At 34.7% G+C, this 22,465-nt stretch overlaps 1 long non-coding RNA gene across 6 annotated transcripts in view; it reads left to right on the top strand.

Annotated features, from left to right (window-relative positions):
• Positions 1 to 22,465, top strand: part of LOC105075799 (uncharacterized) — a 58,303-nt gene that overhangs the window by 9,261 nt on the left and 26,577 nt on the right. For 2 of the 6 annotated variants that reach the window (XR_012499003.1, XR_012499004.1), the window contains exon 3: positions 17,313 to 17,438. The exons of 1 other annotated variant lie outside the window; for it this stretch is intronic. This is a non-coding gene — a long non-coding RNA (uncharacterized LOC105075799). Of the gene's footprint in view, positions 1 to 6,882; positions 7,443 to 17,312; positions 17,439 to 22,465 lie in introns of those variants that run through there. 3 more of the 6 variants (XR_006727957.2, XR_835944.3, XR_012499006.1) reach the window with 2 other exon arrangements.

Below are 22,465 nucleotides of genomic sequence, written 5' to 3' on the forward strand. Positions count from 1 at the left end.
TTTAAAATAGCCATGACATGGAAGCAACCCAAATGCCCATCAACAAATGAATGGATAAAGAAGATTTGGTGTATATATACACCTACAGTGCAGTATTAGATGTGGCATAAAACGAATGAAATTCTGCCATTTGTAGCCAGTTGGATGGACCTAGAGAATACTGTGCATAATGAAGTAAGCCAGACAGAAAAAGACAAGTACTGTATGATATCACTTACATGTACAATTAAAAAATAATATGATTGAATGTAGATGAAAAATAGGAAAAAAAATCTCACAAATAAGGAAAACAAACTAGTTGTTACTGAAGGGGAGAGGGAGGGGGTATGGGACAAATTAAGGGTATGGAATTAAGAGAGACAAGCTCTATGTATAAAATAGACAAGCAATAGTGATATATTGCATAGGGCAAAGAACTATAGCCATTATCATGTAATAACTTAATGATGTGTAATCTGTAAAAATACTGAATCATTATTTTGTATACCTGAAACTAAAACAAATTATACATGAACTATATTTCAAATTAAAAATTAAAAATAATAAATTAATAATAAATGACCAGCTGAATTTTCCATGTATAACTGATAGAGAAGAGGATATTTTCTGGATGGTATAAACCAGCAGACATTTAATAAAGGGAATTTCTATGAAAAAAAATGATAAAATGATAAGCAAAAACAGAAATGAGACTTCCATATTTTCTCCTTTTTTAAAAAAATTGAAGTGCAGTTAATTTACAACGTGTGTTAATTTCAAGTGTACAGTCAGTGATTCAGTTATACGTACATATATACATATATTCTTTTTCAGATTCTTTTCCATTATAGGTTATTATAAGATACTGAATATAGTTCCCTGTGCTACGCAGTAGGTCCTTGTTGTTTATCTGTTTTTCTCCTTTTATTTATATTTTGTTTTTCCTTTGGCTTTACCTTGGTTTATTTTATTATGTTTCTAGTTATTTAGACAAATATTTGGCATATTTGCTTTATTCTTTCTTATTTCAGAATAAAACCTTTTAAAGCTAAGAGCTTGACTCTCAATAAATAAAGCTTTCATGTGTCACAGAAGTTTTAATTTTCCTCTAATCATTATTTAAGTTTTAAATACTCTAATTATGGGGCCTTGTTTTGGCTGATGAATAACTACATAAACAAAGCTAACAGAGTTCAAATCAGCTGGCCTACCCTTAGTAAAAGCAGGTTCTTGGAAGTTACAGTTTAGGGTAGAGGGCATTTTTGAGGTCAGGCACCAGTCCTCAGGTATACCTCAATGACAAGTCATAAAATATAATTCAATCCATGTCCATTGAATAAATTACCAAATGCAGCAGTGACCTCAATTCATTAGAAACTTAAGAATTTAAGTGCTTCTTGGCAAATATTTTCCAAGTAGTCCTTTTTGCTGGTGGATTTGGCTTAACAAGAGGGCAGAGATTAGACCCCAGTAGAAATCTACAGTCTTTCAGCTGGGCCTCTCATGGGAGCATCTGTGAAAAATCATGCATTACTTGGAAATTATTACAGTGATTTTCAAATGTTTTCACTGACATAATCACTAAGTTCACTTTTTAAAACCCCATATTCCCTCATGTTTTAAAGTTGACTTATACAAATTTTCATCGTAAGTCTAAATAATTGCAAAGAATATAATTTACGGCATCTTGTAAACACTGTCATTTAAAAATAAAACTGTTTCATCACTCTTTTCAATGTATGGAAAGGAGACTAGATACCACTTATTTGATGGAATATAAATACCATCATCCATTTAAAAATACTTAAATTCTTCTCCAACAGCTAGGAATTTCACACTATTCTTTTGTCTTCTGGAACACACATTTCTAATTCCCCCACAGAAGTTTACCCTAAAGTAATATAATTATATGCTTGGATTTTTTTTCATTGATTGTACCATTTTATTTCTACACAATACAATTTTTTTTAATTTCCTGTATGTGTAAGTCTCCAAGTGTTAAAAAATTTCTTGTGGTTGACAATTATTAGCTTTATGTATTTGATTAAAACCATATAAATATAATACAAATTTGATAAATTGACAAAAAAATAAAAATATATTGGGAGCACACTTCTTTACAAGATGAATGGGACTTTTAAAAATTTAGTTCATTAATTCGATCAAATTTATGTCTATTTTTTATTTTTATAGAACATTGGGAAAACTCTTTCAGTACATACATGGATGAGGCTTGAAGTTTTCCTTTAACAGCATCACTTATTTCTTTGCATGTCTAATAAGACATAAGAAATAAAATGCAAAGGGATCTATTCTCAAAAATTACTTTTAACAATATATCAACTTTAACTTGATTGATCCTATTAAAATTCTATCAAAAGCAGAAGAAAGAAAACTACCACTTGCAGAAATTTATTATCCAGTCATTGGAGCCATTCACTTCCTTAGTTTCTGGGAAATATATCAAAAACATTTTGCCAAGATTTGGCACATGAGTGCTATTCTTTCCCTTAGAGGCACCTTGTTTAACCTTGTTCTCAAAAAGGGTTGCGAAAATAGAAGTAATGTTAATTTCAAAGCACCCTTGTAAATGTAACATTTCTTAATAAAATGCTAATTTTATAGTGTGATTTAAATATATTTTTGTCAAAACTGTTGAAATAAATTTTACTCATTTAATTTAATAATACATTTAATTTATGAGTACATCATATAATCTAGTTAGTACAGTCAGTCCTCTTGGTCAAACCAACCATGTAAATCAGATTTACTTTGTGAGAAAAGTCTGGCTTTTTTTTCCCCTCTAATTTTATTTACACTATGTGTACAGTATGTGTTTATATGTTTCAAGAAAGATTATAAAGCATTATGAAATAAATTATAGATAGTATCTTGCAACATTACTAAAAATCAATTGAGATTAAAATAACGTAGATCTAATATAATTAGCTTTTTTCCATTTTGTGTTATAAAACAATATGAAAAGAATATGCTATTTTATTACTTATTTTGAAATGACCTAGGATGTGTAGCTAAAGTTACAAGTAAGTTATTGATTAAGCAAGAGTTATAATAAAAGACATTGTATGCCTTTTGTTAAGTATATGTGGCATTTATCAAAAACAAGTGTTTGGCTTTTCAGAATAAGAATCATGTATAAAAATCAGAAATAGCCCTGTTAACTCTTTTTTAAAACTTTTTAAGTTGAAGTATTGTTGATTTACAATGTGCATTAGTTTCAGGTATACAGCAAAGTGATCAGTTTCATATATATATATATATATATATATATATATATATATATATATACACACATATATAAATATACACACACACACACTCACATACACATACATACATTATATATATATTCTTTTTCAGATTCTTTTCCATTTTAGGTTATTATAAGATATTGAATATATTTCCATGTGCTATACAGTAGGCCCTTGTTGTTTATTTTATATCTAGTACTATGTATATGTTAGTCCCAAACTCCTTATTTATTACCCCCCTTTCCCCTTTAGTAACCATAGTTTATTTTCTATGTCTGTGAGTCTGTTTCTGGTTTGTAAATAAGTTCATTTGTATCAATTTTTTTTCTAGATTCCACATATGAGTGATATCATATGATATTCTTCTCTCTCTGTCTGATTTACTTCACTTAGTCTGATAGTCTCTAGATCCATCCATGTTGCTGCAAATGACATTATTTCATTCTTTTTATGGCTGAGTAATATTCCATTGTGTATATATATATATATATATATATATACACACCACATCTTCTTTATCCACTCATTTGTCAATAGACATTTAAGTTGCTTCCATGTCTTGGCTATTGTAAATAGTGCTGCTATGAACATTGGGGTGCGTGTGTCTTCTTGAATTCTAGTTTTCTCCAGATATATGCCCAGGAGTGGGATTGCTGGATCATAACGGTAACTCTATTTTTAGTTTTCTAAGGAACCTCCATACTGTTCTCTATAGTGGCTGCACCAATTTACATTCCCACCAACAGTGTAGGAAGGTTCTCTTTTCTCCACACCCTCTCCTCCCTGTTAACTCTTTAGATATTATGTTCAAACTTTCCTTGTGTATTTAATAAAAAAGGAAGATACAAACTGCTTATGAATTGGCCTGCCAGCTGGCATACACTTTTTTTTGTTGTTGTTTTTATTAGGATTTAGAAAATATTAAGTATTTAATTTGATGAAATAAGATGAAGATTGATGACAGCTTAAATAAATATTTCATTATATGCTTTATGAAATACATTTTAACTTAGTGATTCACATTGAGTTTTAAACAAATGAAGTAAGTTTTTCATCAAAAGTCATATATGGTCATATATAGTTACAAGCTTGTTCTGCTTCTTTAGTTTGAACATGCTTTTCTTTCCATCTATTGACTTGTCTTAAGGATAAGTATTAGGAGTAGCCTAAAAGAATTGTTTATATTTTAAAAGCTGCTTATAGCCCTGAATATTTTTCACTAATGCTTTCTTTGCTTTCCCCTCATGGGACTCCTCCTAAAAAAATGATGCATCCTCTGACTATAGTTGAGGAATAGAAGAGGCAAAGACATTAAATTAAAATTGTCATTATTCCCCTAGACTCACACTATGTTAGATATATTCCAACAGGAAAAAAATATTCCGTTTCTAACCATTAACTTCGCCCTTAACAGAAATAAGTATACAAAGTCTTAGAACATGTGTTTGGTGACTTGATTAGTAATTAACATGCTTCTCAGAGACCAACTATTTCCCATAATCCTTTTGTTTGGGTGTCTGGAGGGTTTTGCACAGTGAGGTAAATGATGACAGTTATGCCTTCCTTTTGTAAAGTGGGAGAAGGACTATTGTGAAAGGGAAGGTGGAAAAGGAAAGTCAGCATATATCTTTACTATAGGCAAGTCAATTTTTAGGACATAATTCATATGAAAATGGAAAAACCTTGGGTTAGTTTTTATACAATTACATGCCTACATCCTCCTTGGCTTTCAATTCATGCCTTTCCCTGTTGGAAGAATGCTGAAGTATTACACAGTGAAGATTCTAATTCACAGAACATACCACATTTTCTTTTCTGAAACCTTGCCCATCCCTCTGGTCCCCACTTTCCTGCACAGTTACTTATTATGCTCCTAAGGCATTTATCAAAGAGTTAAAAAGCTATGGGTGGTGGTTCTGGAAACATGGAACATCTGTCATTACCAATATTTAGAAATGCTGGATAAAATATGAGAAAAAGTCTTTAAAGATATAGCTGAGCTTGGGAGAAAAAAAGAAATCTGCAGATAACAGAAAGGAAGCAGGTTCCGAAATCTGAGAGAAAGGACTCCAGTTACTACTGCAACTGCCTGGGTTAGCAGGGGAGGTGGGGGGAGTTACCATAAGCCAGGGACTTGGATTTTAAGACATATGTAAGAATAAAAGACGTAGTCCTGGGCCTAATCCAGACAGGAACTTGGAACAGAAATCTCCTTGAGAAGCTGAAACTACCAAAGGGTGGCACCCTCAGTGGAAGGATGGTATAAAAAAAAAAAAAAAAATCTGCTCACCAGCACAGGGAGGTGACAAGAAAAATACATATTTCTTTGCCCATGCACCGGGTAAGGAAAAATATTTTCACTGAAACACTGAAAACCCAGGCCTGCTCCTGACATTGGTGTTGGCTTTGGCTTAACTCTACCTTTGTAGTCCAGGAATTCGTAAATTAAGAAGTTAACATAAAAATTGACTCCGGGCCAATGGAAAACCCTGAGACACTTAGAGGAACAAATATAAAACCACCCTGGAGGGATCCTCCTTCACCCAAGGGCACATGAGGTTCTCAGGGAATAAAACCAACCCAGGCCAAAAAAGAGTTTTATAATTAAAGAGCATAAAACGTGAAAAAGAAATCAACCATGAGCTCAGTCAGAAGACAACAAAACAAGAGGATTAGAGCTGTAAAATCCTGAAATATTAGGCTGATAATCTAGAAGAAAATATAAAATGAGTTTGCCTAAAATAATTAGCCATGATGAAGAAATCAAAACCCTAAGGTTAAGAGAAAGACCTTGTGAGGAAGCAGGTAAATATGGAAACCACCACAGAGAAATATCAGAAACGGAAGACACTGAAATTTAAAACAAATAATTTAACAGCAGATTAGACACAATTGAAGGGAACTAATTAGTTAGCAGCTAAATCTGAAGATATTATATAGAAGGCAGCAAAAAAAATACGGAAAATATAAATGAGGAGTTTAAATACAGAGAAAAGGGACATACTTATAACAGAAGAGAGTGTGGGAGAAGCAAGATTTAAAATGATAATGGCTGAGATTCCCAGGACTGATAAAATATGTAATTCCTTAGATTCCAAAATCACAGTGCATCTTGAAAAGTTTAAATAGAAGTAAATCCACATACATATAGCTACATTTAGTAACAAAGACATAAAGAAGGATTTAAGGACTCAAAGAGAAGAAATACAGATTAACCACAAAGAAACAACAATTAGAAGACTACTCACAGCAATAATATTGGCCAGAAAACAATGGAATAACATCTTCAAAGTGGTAAAGGAAATATAAAAACTAATCAAGAATTCTGTACCCAGCTAAAGCATCCTTCAAGCATAAAGATGAAACAAAGGAAGCTTCAGAACGAAAAAAAAAAAAAGCCCGAGAAAATTTATGCTAATAGACCATCCCTCAAAGAGCTACTAAAAGTTGTATTTCAGGAGAAGAAAACTAAACTCAGAGAAAGAAATGAGATTCAAGAAGCTAATAAAAGAAAAGGAGGATTGGGCAAAGCCTTTGTAGACCAGCATCAGTGCCAAAGGGGGGAAAAAATTGGACTACATTGAAATTGAAAATGTATTCTAAAGACACTCCTTTTCTCTTCCCCACGCAGCATATTATTTAGTCTTTGTCGCTGCATCAGTTCTTTATTGACACAGTAATGTTGATGACAAACCACCTGAAGACTCATTCTTCTCATTCACAAGTCTGGTAGCTGAGCCATTGTCTGATCTGGACTGGACTGGACTCACTCATGTCTCTGCAATCAGCTGCTGATCCCAGCTGGGATCTCCCACAGGGTGAGAGTTGGCTAGCTTTTGTCTGGATAGGATAATCTCTGCTTTTCTCCACATGTCTCTTACATCCTTCCAGTGGACTAGCTGGGACAAGTTCTCAGGCTGAGGAAGAGATGCAAAAGTGGGCAAGCTCAGTTCACAAGAGAGCAAGCAGAAATGCACAGGTGCTTTTCAAGCCCCTGCTTGTTGGTGTCTGTTAACATTCCATTGGCCTAGGTGAGTTATCTGGCTGAACCCATAGTCAGAGGCCCAGGGGAGTATGAAGTTACAAGGCAAAGGGAGACAGGAGTCCTTAATTGGTGTCATTAATAGAATACATGTTTGTGTTTATTAGTTTATGTTTATCTGTTTAATAAACTCTATATAGTTCATTTCATATTGTGAATTCAGTCATTCCCCTTCTCAAAATAAAATTTCTACTCTTGTTATTTGTTATTAATAAAATACAAGAAAAAAATCAAAATAGACAAGCAAAATGAGCATAAAGGATGCTACTAATCCCCACTTATAGAGACAATCACTCTTGTATATTTTCAATCTCTCTCTCTGAATATATGTCTATACATCTAATTATATGCAATTAATTTTATAGATTAGCTATATAGATAGTTATATAAATTAGTTATATAGATAAGTACTTAAAATTATAATACAAAAATGCATTTAGACCAGTTATTCAGTCTCAAGGAAATGTCATGTTTCACAGAGTGTTATGCGAAACTCACTGGCATATGGAAAATCATTGTCTTCAGGCACCGGCTTCTTATACTCTATACAACTTTTATCTTTTGAATGAGATGCTCATGCTTCTGCAGTAGGTATAGCTTCTGGTTTTCATGTGGTCAGTGACATTGCTACATGCCCCGTGGGATGGTAAATGTTGACATTTTGTGAAAGTAATAAATTCATCATCAGTTTTCTTGAGAAATTAAAATTAAGTATTTAATTTTTATTAAACATGTGCTTTCTTTTTTTTTCCCTTTGCATTCATTTTTGTCAAAGGTCCTATTATACAATATAAAAGTGTTACCGAACAATAGCATAAATAAATAATTGAAATTATCACCATGCAATGAATGACAATACCACTGTGACAAGCGTGTCCAGTCTATTTTCAACATACTCTATTGCAGCACTGTTCTGCCTCTATGTCCTGCACGTAGTTCACATAATTTAACCTAGAATTTCCCAGATTTCTCACTGACTGGTGGCCTAGCAGTCCTGGCACTGCTGTGTGGTATGCCAGATAGTCATCAGGGGTACCACATCTAATACTTTTCCCATCACCCCTCAAGGTCACAAAGAGTTCACTGTCTTTGCCTTATTTTATTAGTAAGTGCCCAGCATGTTGTTCTTGAAAGGGAGTTAATAGCTACCTTGCCTCTGAAAAGGGTTGGAAAATAGAGACACAGATTATTGCTGGTTATATTTCAACTTTAATCATGAGTTACAGTGACAATTCTGTGTGCTGCACATATATCTCACACACTAGAGATGGCAGGAGCTGAATTACAATGTGGAGGTTTACCAAACTCATTGCAGCATATTGTAATGCAGTTCTTAATCATAGTGTGTGGTTTAAAAAATGACAATCTACCAAAAGGGATGAAAGTTGGACCGCAGTAAACCTGAAGCATTGTTGCCCTAATTATAAAGCTGTAGTAATTAAGAAGATATGTTGTGGACACATGGATAAACAAATAGACCATTGGCAGAATAGAGTGACAAGAAACTCATCAACAGATATGGAAACCTGATATATGATAGAACTATAGGGAAAGAGTAAATGATACTGGGAGATTGGGTTATCTATATGGAAAAAAATATAAGTAGACCTTTACCTTACACCAGTCATAAAAATCAATTCAGAATGGACCTAAAGGTGAAGGGTAAATGTTTAAAATATTTAGAAAAACATGAGTAGAAGAGCTTTATGACTTTTGGGGTGGGGAAGGATTCCTTAAATGAGCCACACAGAAAAAGAAACTATTAGGAAACAAAATTGATAAACTTGATTACATTAAAATTGATGACTTTTGTTCCTAAAAAGACACGATAAAGAGAGTAAAAAGACAAGCTACAAAGTCAATCAAAATATCTGCAACTCAAGTAACAAAAGTTTAGGATCCAGAATATGCAAAGAAGTCCTATTCTACCATCAACTTTCAACTAGAAAAAAACAACACGATAGAAAAATGCACAAAAAGACATGACAAGACATTTAATAGGACAAAAACTTGAATTATCAATCAGTACACAGAAAGATTATTCAAAAAGAGGGACATGCAACACAAAACCATACTAAGATATTTTATCACAGCTAACAGATTGGCACAAAATTAAAATGTCAGAAACCATCAGGTGTCGATGAAGATGTGGAGCAGCTAGAACTCTCATTCACTGTTATTGAGACTGTACATTGTACAAGTTTGGAAATGGTTTGATGTTTTCTGTTAAATATGCACAAAAATTACCACTCAGTGATTCAGTTCTTGTGGGTATACATCCTAGAGGGACTTTTGCACATGTGTACGAAAGACAAGTGGGAAATTATCTAAAAGCATTGTTTTTAGTAGCAAACAAAAACACCTGGAAGCTTATAGATTGGAGATAAATTATGGCGTGGCATCGAGGTCCAGGGTTCAATCGCCAGTACCAATACTTCCTCTAAGAATAAATAAATAAACCTAATTATCTTTTCCCTCAAAAAAAAAAAAAAAGATGGTTGAATATAAAACATACTACTGAGTGAAAAAAAAAACAAGTCTCCAAGAAATAAATAACAGTTTAATTTCATTTATGTAAATATATACGTTTTCAAAAACAGCAAATATCAAACAGTATTTCTGTGGATACCAACATGTATAGAAATAGCATAAAAGCATGCCTGTAAATGATAACACCACTTTCAGAATAATAGATACCCATGGAGAGAGAGGGAAGGAAATGGATTTGGGAAGAAATTAAACAGTTTCAAGCATGATATTGCTTTATTTCTTTTTTAAAAAATTTGAAACATTTATGGGAACAGAGGATGAAGCTGGTGGGTGGTGTATGGTACTTACTGTATTATTTTCTTTTTTTCTATGCAATCAATTGGTATACATAATAAAAAAGTTTTTTCAAAGGCAAAAAAAAAATTGCAAAAGATAAAAGCACTGACCTGTTGGGGGAGGGTATAGCTCAAGTGGTAGAGTGCATGTTTGGCATGCATGAGGTCCTGGGTTCAATCCCCAGCACCTCCTCCAAAAATAAATTTAAAAACCTAATTACCTCCCCCAACTAAAACAAAAATGCGCAAGCTAAAAAAGCACTGACCTACTTCCTCCTTCGATGGGAGCTGACTTCTATACATCTGTCTCCTTTGCTCAGCTGGCCCCCAAGGCCTAACACCAAACATGACTGTGGGCTGGGAGGCTTCTTTTGGGTTTCCATCTCCCTTCAGACTAAGGTACCCAGGGAGACAGGAGGCTGGACCGAATCTGACCCACCTTGATGTTCCTTGCTCTGTAACGTCCCTGAAGGTAGCTGATAGGACTTTGGGGCCAGAGGGATGGACAGTGGGTCCCTCACACACTCCCCTAGCTGGCTTTCCACCATGCTTCTCACACTGTACCTAGCACAAAGAAAGCATCCAAGATGTGTTTATTGAATCGACCTGAGCTATTGTCCAAACTTCAGTCAGCTGCTGGTAGGACATGAAAATAGCTCCATGGTGAAGTGGTGTTTGCTAACATCTGTCGCATTCCCTGCTTCTGCCAGAACTCTAGCCAACGTTCTCCGGGGAGCCTGCACCATTTGCAGAAGGCTGACAGCAGGTATTCAGAATTTTTAGGATTTGGGCTTAATTTCAGATAAGCAGAACAATCTGGGCTCTATGCCAATGAGAAACGGATTCTGCTGTCTTTTCCTGCCTTTTTAACGTTTCAAATTCTTATACCATCCACCCATAAAAAACTTTCTTCTTTAGGAAGTCATCTGAGAGACTGGCAAAAGCACCATCTCAGAGTTTTCTATTTTTATCCCATGTGTGATCAATGGGAACCTACTGTGATAGAAATGGAGGATTATGAATTGATAAGGCCAAACTACTGACATTTGCTTTTGTTCCTGGGCAAGCTAATGAAGGAAAATGTTCCTAAGGTCTAGAAGTATAATGGACATTTTGTGGGTCAGCCTTTTTACAGATGTACCCAATGATTTCTGTGTCTATTTTCAGAGAGGAAAAAAATACTCTGAACATTCAAATTGGCTGGACTTGGGAAAAGTTTTCATGGAATGATTTTTTAGAAACATTGAGATACAAGATAATACCAGCCCTTTCTTCTCTAAATTATTGATCTGTGAATTTAATATCTATTTTCTGCTATCCTCTTATAATCAAAACCTATGTGTTCTCCAATGTGATAACACTACTAATAATTTTTTTAAAGTCTCATTGCAAAAATTGCATCACTCTAATAATAAGCCACTTTTATTTTCTATGTTCTTTCTTTCCAGTCTTGCTCCATACCAAGGTATTCTTTTTGCATAGTGGAATCACGGCATATAGATTTATAACCTGCTGTTTCGTTTAGGTGTGATGTGACTTAAAAATAAAATGGCACACGAGTCTCATGACTTTATAATCATGCTGATAATACATTATCACACATGCATTCACATGAAGACAGATAACATTCTGTGTATTTTTAAGTATCTGTACGCACCTTATTGTATGTAAATGTCACCTCCATTTTTAAAAAATTTGAATTTTTTAAAGTTGGCTCTTTCAAACTAGCAGTGTTTCAAACAAAAGAAAGAAGGAGTTTATCTAGGGCTTAAAACTGAACGAAGTTGAGGTACCTGTAAGAGTCAGATCATAGAGCTAGAAAGTAGAATAGTGGTTACCTGGATCTGGGAGTAGGGGATGACTGGGGAGTTACTGTATAATGAAAGTTTCATTTGCAGAAGATGAAAAAGTTCTGGAGATGGATGGTAGTGATGGTTGCATAATAATGTGAATGTACTTAATGCCACTGACCTTAAAAATTCTTAAAATGGTAAATTTTACATTATTTTACCACAATAAAAAATATTTTAAAGAAACTAAACAGTTAATTCCTATGTAATAACGTTTAGTCCCTCAAATTTGTTTTGAAATGTGACAATATGTAAATAATAAATGCTTTAATGTTAAAATGCATTGAGTTTCAGAAACAAGGAATAAAGGAGTTTTGCCTTAAAAGGAAGTTAAAATTAACAGGTGTGGTTTATAGATTCATGGGAAATGAAGAAGACTTTGAAATTGTGGGAGACCCAGAACTGATAATAGTAAACTTGTTCAAAGTCTGTCTCTCTCTTTTTTTTTTTTTTTTTAGGATCATGGGTGCTATCTATCTATCTATCTATCTATCTATCTATCTATCTATCTATTTATTTATTTATTTATTTATTTATTTATTTATTTTAATTGAAGTATAGTCAGTTACAATGTGTCAATTTCTGGTGTACAGCATAATGTCCCAGTCATGCGTAAATATACACACATTCATTTTCATATTCTTTTTGATTAAAGGTTATTACAAGATGTTGAATATAGTTCCCTGTGCTATACAGAAGAAATTTGTTTTTTTAATCTATTTTTATATAGTGGTTAACAATTGCAAATCTCAAATTCCCAAATTTATCCCCTCCACTCCTTTTTCCCAGTAACCATAAGATTGTTTACTATGTCTGTGAGTCTGTTTCTTTTGTAGTTGAGTTCATTTGTGTCCTCTTTTCTCTTTTCTTTCTTTTTTTTTTTTTTTTTTGGATTCCACATATGAAGGATATCATATGGCATTTTTCTTTCTCTTCCTGGTTTACTTCACTCTTCACTTAAAATAATAATCTCCAGGTACATTCATGTTGCTGCAAATGGCATTATTTTATTCTTTTTTGTGGCTGAGTAGTATTCCATTGTATAAATATACCACAGCTTCTTTATCTCGTCATCTGTTGATGGACAGTTAGATGGTTTCCATTTCTTGGCTATTGTAAATAGTGCTTCTAGGAACATTGAGGTGCATGTATCTTTTCAAATTATTAGACTTCCCTCCGGATATATGCCCAGAAGTGGGATTGCCGGATCACATGGTGAGTCTGTTTTTAGTTTTTTGAGGAATCTCCATAATGTTTTCCGGAATAGCTGCACTAAAACTACATTCCCACCAGCAATGTAGAAGGGTTCCCTGAAGTCTGGGAGGGTTATTTCTCCAGCTTCATTCTTTTTCTTCAGTATTGCTTTGGCAATTCTGGGTCTTTTACAATTCCATATAAATTTTAGGATCCAAATGTGTGGGTCCTTGCCCACCAGTTGAGAAAGAATTCTCAGCAGAAGCAGAGGGATAAAGTGAAAGGCTGCTTTATTGCTCCAAAGAGGAAAAGGAAAGAAAGTGCTCAAACTGGGAGCTGTCAGCCTAGAGAGCCAGATGAAAGCTCCAGCTCCCTATCAGGCCATGGGGTCTTTTACTGAAAGGCTTGGTCATCACTATCTTCTTTCTGTTAGTGCCAATTACCTTCTATTACAAGCTCTTTCCTCCCGTGGATCTCAGCCCTAAAACAAACTTCAGCAGGAAAGAAAAGAAAGAGATACTGGGATATGTCCTTGGGATTAATGCTGCAGTTGTGGAACATAAAACATCTTGTTGTATGGCCATATCCTTGGAATCAAGGTGCCAGTTGCGGGACAGAAAACATCCTGTTTTTCAGCAGCCTGGCATTTTCTTCCCCTTGTTGATAACCAGCCAGGGTCAGTAAGCCAGACTAATCACCTCTCTCAGTCAGGTGAGAACTCTTCCTGGTGGTAGACTCTGGTATCTTCACATGGCAGAAGTGGGTCCTGAGCTCCATGCAGTCTTTCTCTTTTTGTAAACTTTCTCTTTTTTAAATTTAATTTTTTAAAATTATCCTGTCCAACTTTTTTATTTTTTTAATTTTTATTTATTTTTTATTTATTCATCTTTGTGGGGGTAATTAGGTTATTCATTTTCAGGGCAGAAGTCATTAGGCTGTTCAGTTTTTTAATGGAGGTATTGGGGATTGAACCCAGGACCTCAGGCATGCTAGGCATGCATTCAACTACTGAGCTCTACCCTTGCCTCCTGTGCAGTGTCTTTTATAAGGGCACTAATCCCATTCATGAGGCATCGGCCATTATGACCTAATCACTTCCCAGAGTCCTCACTTCCAAATACCATCACACTGGAAGTTAGGGTTTCAACCTATGAATTTTGGGAGGACACAATCAATCTGGAGCAAAGTCTCACACTTAGTAAATGACAGACATGAAAACCCAGGCAATTTTTACTAAACAAAAAAATGATTAAGATTTTTGTTGAAATTACTGTACATAAAATTTTGTGTTTCCTTTTTTCACTTAACATTATATCATATGTTCATATGTCTTTACCTAGTTATTAAAATTCTTCATAAATATATTTTAAATGTCTTCAGGGTATTCTGACTTATGGCTGCATCATAGTTTGCTTAATCATTCTTTTCTTGTTGGATGCTTAGACCATTTCCAATTTTTGTTATCAGTAATTTGGTGATCTTTGAATATAAAGATTTTGTCTGTATTTCAAATTATTATTTAAGAGAGAGTTCTAGAAGTAGGATTACTAGGTAAAGATTGTAAATATTTTTAAGATTCTTGGTTTATGTTGCTAAATTGCTTTCAAAAAGGTATTACAAATTTATACTTACAAGAGAAATCTGTTACCATCACTGAGTAAGAATAAAACCTAATAGTCATTAAGTTCTTAGTTTTTACCAAATACTGAACTAATTACCTAATATGTATTAACTCAACATTAAAATTTTTCATATTACCAGTGAAAAAAGGTTGTCTCTTGTTTTAATTTCATTTGTTTAATTGCTAGTGATATTGAACTCTATTTTATTTTAAGCCATTTTAAACTATTATTCATAAATTATTAGTTACATATTTTTCTGTTGTGAGTTATTGTCCTTATTGGTTTATATGAGCTCTTTATATATTAGTATATTAACCATTTGTCATATTTTCTATAGCTGTTTTACAGTTGTTTCTTATTTTTTAATTTTCTTTATGGATTTTACATCTCTATGTTGTTAAATCTAGTGAGTTTCACTTTGTGATTCATTCTTGCTTTTTAAAACACTTAGTTGTATTAACAGCTCAATAATAAGAAAGATACGCCTTACATGTCTATAATACTGACTGCGTTTACTATATTTCAAGCTTTTGCAGGAGGAAAAACCAAACCAAATTCTTGTGCGAATATGTTACTTAACTTTACATTCTTTGCATAACTGTTATTTTGAAGCTTAAAAAAGTTCTTTCTCAACAACCTATATTTCTGCCCATATGGAACTGACTAACTATATGGAAAAAACAAAATAAAATGAAAAGCTATGGAGTCCTTAAAAATCACACCATATACCTGTATTTGATGACACATAGAGATGTTAGTGGCATTACTGGGGACGGAAGAAGAACATAACGCATCAAATAAAAAGCACGCCACTCATGTAAAATTAAACATATATTTGCATAGAAAAGTGTCTGGAGAGATTTTCCCAAAATTCTGTCGATGTTTATTTCTAGCTCATGAGACTTCCGGGGATTTTTATTATTTTCTTTGTGCTTTTCCAATTTCTTTCAGTATTTTACAATGAGCATGTATCACTTTTACCAAAATGACCAGCTTATTTTTAAAAGCATGAATAAAACTTTTCTCATATACAAAGGAACAATAATATTTGCCTGTGTTTTTTTTCTAATCTTTAATTAAATGTTCACACCCATGAATAACATTTCCTTAGCATTTGAGCAATTTCCAGAAAGATATATATATTTCTACATATGCATTGAACATACACATTTATCAATAAATATATTTTCCAAGAAACTTGAGACTTCTAAATACTGGATAAAAATTCCTAGTGAAAAGAACTCTTAGGTGAGCTTTTCTCCTAATCTGCAGACCTTCCTACTGCATAACTTTCTGGGTGATGTCATACAAGCCTCTTCCTGCATCTGGGACTGTTTCCAGTGGCTACATGTGGGAGCTTCCCGTTTTTGTTCTAAGTGAGTGATGTTTACTGGAAATGGAGGTCCACTAACAAGATCCCAGTTCAGATAGCTTTGTGGGGACAGGAAAGAATGATTGTGAGATGGATTTGGCCAAAAACTTTTACTTTCTCCCTTATCATTATCTTGTTTTGATAGGTTGACTAAGTTTTGTTTTGAAATTACCTCTTGTGAAAAACCTAAGAGGAACGATATGAGCTATCTTCCTCCTCCTCTCCTTACCGAGACTCCTAACTCAGACCGTTCTTCCCTGTCTCTCCATACATCCCCGCACTCTCACATCAGCTACAAAGAGTAGGTGGAGCCAACCAAGAACCCGTAGACAGGATAGCTGGGTATTTTACTGCTCTGTGCTCTTAGATCTGGAAGGGACTTACAACAATATTTAGATGCGAACAAAAGAGGCAAAGGGATTTTTTCAAGATTGTACAAGTGATTAGTAGCAGAACAAAGTGGAGAACCTAGGGTTCATATCTCTTTGTTTAAGGCCTTGGTTAAAATCCATAAACATTGTTAACATTCTTCGCAATTGTGTATAAGGACAACTAAAATGGTTTCACATAAAAGAATGCCATATAACAAAAGTTGAATATATTGAGGTTTTTTTAAAATATTAAAGATCAACTATGTAAAATTAAAGGAAAAAAAGTACCTAAATATACTGAATTCTTCCATAGTTGCAGGTCCCCTTGATTGTAATTTTGTAGCATCAGAACTATCTACAGATTTTTGTTTAAAAAAATTCAAGATGAAAAATTCTCAAGACCAAATTAATTGAATATTTAAAGACTAATATATACCATGTTGCACTTAAGGAGGTAGGGAGTTTGCCGCAGATTCAAACAAGGGTGTGATGTTGCAACTTCGAAAGGTCAGGAATCTCTCATCAAGTATCTATCCTACCACCAAATTGCCATTCCCAGTTCTGGAATAGCGTTGGGACACAGACATGAGCAGCAGAAAAGTAAAGCTCCCAACAAGATCAAGTTATTCTAAAACTACAAGGTTATTTTATGGCTGACATTTTAGTAAAGTTTGATGAGTAACATCAAGTAAAGGATAAGATATGCAGCTCGAGACCACCATCACTGGAGGATGTAAAGAAAACAGAACTTTTCCATTTTCTTTTGTTTCTGACTTTCATGGCAGGGACATTTCTTCTCCCCGTGGAATGAGTAAGGTGAAGAGGAATAGAAAACCGGTATGAACGTTGGTAAGGGAAGATGGGAGCCCAAGATGGATGATGGTATGTGAGAAGGCCCGGAGCTGCTCCAAGTGAGTTCAGACCCTCAGCTTAGAGGAATAACATCTTAGGGTCCAGAGGAAAACTTATTATGGGATCACCAAACAATTGATTTGGGGGAAGATCACTAAGAATGGGAGAGAGAGCAGAAGACTGGCGACAATGGGTTACCCCAATTTTCAGAAAGAGAAAGAAGGCAGAACCAGAAAAATTATAACTTGTCTGTAACTTCAGTCTCAGGCAAAACTCTAGAATGGGTTACTAGAGGAACAATTTCAGGTCCTAAGTGAAGAAGTAATGTTTGACTCAGGATGAGTTCACTAAGAACAAGCCAATGCTGATTATCTCCTTCCCTCTTTGACAGGGTTACCCCCACCCCACCCCAGAAGCTCTGGGAAAGCTTCATCATTGGTTAGACATTTAATGAGGTTTTCCATGATGTTCTTTTGGACAAGATGGGAAAATATGAACTGAACTCTGGCATGCTTGATGAGTTAGTGACCAGCTGATTCTATGCACAAGGTGCTGACTAACACACTGATATCAAACTCTCAGGAAGCCTATAATGATGAGTCGTAGGGTTGTGTCCTTCATCGTCCCCTCATAAATGCTTTCAGAATAAGTATACAGAAAGTGTGCTCATTAAATTTATGGGTAACCTGAAGGTAATTTGGAGGTCTAATGAATACTTGGAAAACAGAATCACAATCAGTGAGTTGAATCTAAAAAGATGCAATTTAAAAGTTATTAATGTGAGATCTAAGGAAACTAACTGTACCATTAAAACTGGGTTATACTTGCTTTAGCAGAAGCTGAGAGCCTTAGCTCAATTTGAGTCCGAAGTGTAATGTGGTTGGCCAAAACAAACAAGATTTTAGGCTGTATCTAATGGTATGGTGGTAAAATGTTTAACAACTGGCTCTCTGGAGGAAAAAGATACCTTGATTTATAATACTTGCCAATTTCTGTAGTGTAAATACTCCCTCCATGGCCAATTTCCAGCTGCCACCATGATGTCAGTGAACACAGTTTGGAAAAGATTTGCACAATTTCCGCCACACACACACACACACAGTCAATGTAAATAACCTCAAGAGAAGAGATAATAGTAATATTAGGAAGTGATGAGTTTTAAGCATTTATTACCTTTGTATTTTATATAATATATGTAATTGTAAGTTTATGTAATTTAACTTTTAATTATGGCTGCATTTAACAATTGGCTCACAGAATTCTTGAAAATTTTCAACACTCAGCTCTTGGAATTTTGTGCATCCAGGCTCCAACCCGTGATAACAAAAATGTGGCAACTGGAACAAGGGAGGCAAGAGCCCTGTTGTTCCCTGCAATTGTCAGGCCACACCCAGATCACTTCAGTTCAGAGCTTGTAACTTACAAGTCAAACTGTTCTCAGATCAGGACAGAGCAGCCAAGATGACAGGGAACCAAAGTCCTGGGTGTGGAACAGTGGACAGAATTAGGGCTGGAGTTGGAAAGACTTGTCTGTGGGGTTTGGGCCAGAGGGACAGGTGAATGCTGGTTTTCAAATATTTGAGGGACTATGGCGTGAGTAAGGGCTAGACCTATAATCTATGGGTAGAAGAAAGATACAGGAAGACAGATTTCTGCTCAGGATGAGAAAGAACTTTCAAAGCTGTTATAAGTGGAACAAGCTGGTGGGTAATCCTGCAGAATGTGGGCAACAACATTGAGGGACAACAAAGAGGTGGTTCAAGCCTCAGAAAGGAATAGGGGCTCCTCCGAGTCTATGATTTCCTGCATTTTGATCCACTGTAGGTACATGCAAAGAGGCAACCTCTACTCCTGGCTTTGCTTGGCTCTTCTTAGAAGGGTAATTCAGTGGACTTTTAAAAAACCTGTTTTTGTTACGGAAAATTTCAAAAATTAAAAAGTAGAAAGAATAATGTAATGAATACATCACCAAGTTTCTATAATTATGAATTTGTATCTAATCTTATATCCTCTATACCCCTACCCTGGATTGTTGTGAAACAAATTAATGGCTTCATATCATTGCATCTATAAAGACTTCAGAATGTATCTCTAAAATATAAGGACTCCCTGAACATTTACCCACCATACTTTCTTCACACTAAAGAAATTAATATTGATTCCCTAACATCATCTAATATCCAGTCAGTGTTTAAATGTTCCCAGTTATCTCATCAATTTTTTATTTGAATTTGCTCAAATCAGGATCTATCTAAGGTCCACACGTTGCAATTGATTGATGTATTTCTTAAGTTTCTTTTAATCTATGGGTTTACCTTTCATTATTTTTCCCCCTGGCAACTTATTTGCTGAGTCATCCGTCTTGTAGAATTTCCCAGTTTGGATTTTTCTGACTATGTGATTATGGTGTGTTTAACCTGTTCCTCTGTCCTCTGTATTTCCTGTGATCAGGTCCATGTTTGATTTTGGGGGTCAGGAATACTTCATGGGTGGTATTGTGTATTTCTCATTAGGAAGCAAACAATGTCTGGCTCTCTTTTTACTGTGTCAGCAGCCATTGATTAAGTATCTAGGTCCATTAATTCATTAGAAGTTGCAAATGGAGATATTCTATCATTCTTTCCCCATTTATTAGCTGAAATACTTCTATAAAGAGAAAAATTCTCTCATCAACTGTTGGTACCCTGAAATACAGATTATACAGGAAATGTAAGATAAATGCTTGATTATTCACTAATTTTCAAAATAATGAATTGGTTCCCTAGCATCTGCCAAAGTTAACTAGTGAGTTGACTAGTGATTTTTTGTTTTAAGTATCATTAGGAACTAATGCATTTTTAAATATATTTCAATTTATTATTATTATTATTATTATTATTTTATTCTTCTTATTCTTCTTCTCCCCCTCCTCCTCCTCCTCCTCCTCCTTCTTCTTCTTCTTCTTCTTCTTCTTCACTTATGCCATCTTTGGCCAGTGGGAGTTTATTCAGATTGGCTCCCAAGTCTTTTTAACATGATCCTAGTAATTTTCTTGATTTCTAGTATAAGAAACTTCCTTATATTCTGGTCTCAGCTCATGTTATTTTCTGCCTCGGATCTGGAATCAGTCATTACTCCAAAGATCCTGATTCCTTTTCATGGGCATTGAAATTCAGAGACAATATTCTAAGCTCTAGGGTTGTCAGGCTACTAGTTGATCATAGTTTCTAGGCCATTTCAGCAGGAGGAGTTAGGAATTACTCTTCTTCTTTAAGAGAAAAAATGTCGAGTTCATATGACATTTTCAAACAAGACTACAGGATGCTTCTTAACTACACCAATGTTACATTGATATTTTCCTTCTCTCTTATCAAAAATCCCACTCCTCAAAGACATCGACACAATTTTTTATTTGCTTTATTTTACAGTAAACATGCAACTGTCTTAGAATAACTGTTCCAACACTACCACCTATAGTATGACTTCTGAAATCCATTGAAGATTGTTCCATTTTTGTTGTAAAGGTATAGCATTATAATGAAAATCAAATTAGTGTCACTTAAAATAGTTCCTTTCTGTGTGGCTATTCTTCCAACTACATTTTAGTTAATTTGTTTGATTTTGATTTTTAGTTTTTTAAAAAAATTTTTATGAAATTATGTAAAATGTTTACAAGCTTCTGAAGTCAAATCCTCAAACCAGGCACAGAGGAGTGTAACTTCTTTCTCTCGTCTCCTCCACCTTGATTCCTCTCCCCAGCAGAGATAATCCTTTTTTTTTTTTTAATTTTTGGGGGGGCTAGTAATTAGATTTATTTGTTTGTTTTTAATGCCAGTACTAGGGATTGAACCCAAGACCTCATGCGTGCTCGGCACACACTATACCACTGAGCTATACCCCCCGTCCAGAGGTAATCTGTTTTTTTAAAAAAAATAGTTTTATGCTTTATTCTTTCATTTAAAAAAAGAAAAGTAAATATTTTTGTGTATTAAAGTCTCCCTTCTTGGATAAAATGGTATCATCATATAGACACTTTTTTTCCTCCCTTTCTTTGTTTTCACTAACCCTGTATTGGCAGGGTTGCTCCATATGGTCCCCATTGGTTTTTACAGCTGTTTAGTACTCTGTTGTTTGTATTGAACACACTGTTACTTGGATGTTAGGCACATCTAATCAAAATTAAAATTTAAAGCATTATAACATTTAGGACAGTCAGCAGAGATAAAATTTAGGCACCTCTCAAAATCTGCCCTCAGTTCCTCTCTCTCCCCATTTAGTGCCTCGCTCTGTTTCTCCAGTTCCTGTACCCTTATCCTTGGGGTACCCTCTCTAGCCTGTGCCGATGTCCTATATTTTTCAAACAACTTTCTCAGGTATCTAAATTAGCCCTTTTTTGTCCGTCCCCTTAAAACTCTTCTCTTTTTTTTTTTTTTTTTGAGGTGACAATGCATGCTGAGGAGTTCATTTAAAAATAACTCCTGCAAAAGCTTTATCCACTTAATGAATCACCTCTTCTGGGTAACATGAGGCCCTGACTTCAAATGCACGTATATCAGGGCATCACTGGTTGCTTTACTAAGCACCAGGTTTTAGTTGATAGTGGTTTAGTATTGTTTATAAATCAAACAAAGCAACTCGAAATCAAAATGTATCCTGGGGCCTCGTTGGGAGGAAACACCCTGAAATAACTAGTAAATAACAATAATTGTAAGGCATACATACACTGGGGATGAGGTGGTAGCAGCAGTTTTTCTAATAGATTTTTTTCTGACCGCATTATTGTGATGGGTTTTGTATTTTAATATCCCTTTGAATATTCCTTATGCAGTTAACCAAAATATAAATTTTACAAATACTCTATCTGGGAGAGCCACCACTTGCATCTTCATCTTCCTGGTATGGTCTTTGCACTGCAAGACAGGTGACCCACCACAGGATAAAGATGGGAGTTTCCTCTGGAGACAGAAGAGGAAAAGGAATGGGATTCAAAATTATAAACTCAAAATTTGGGGGAGGGTATAGCTCAAGTGATAAGAGTACATGCTTAAGATGCATGAGGTCCTGGGTTCAATCCCTAGTACCTCTACTTAAAAAAAATCTAATAAAT

This window comes from Camelus bactrianus, chromosome 15 (genome assembly GCF_048773025.1).
Source record: "Camelus bactrianus isolate YW-2024 breed Bactrian camel chromosome 15, ASM4877302v1, whole genome shotgun sequence".
NCBI lineage: Eukaryota > Metazoa > Chordata > Mammalia > Artiodactyla > Camelidae > Camelus > Camelus bactrianus.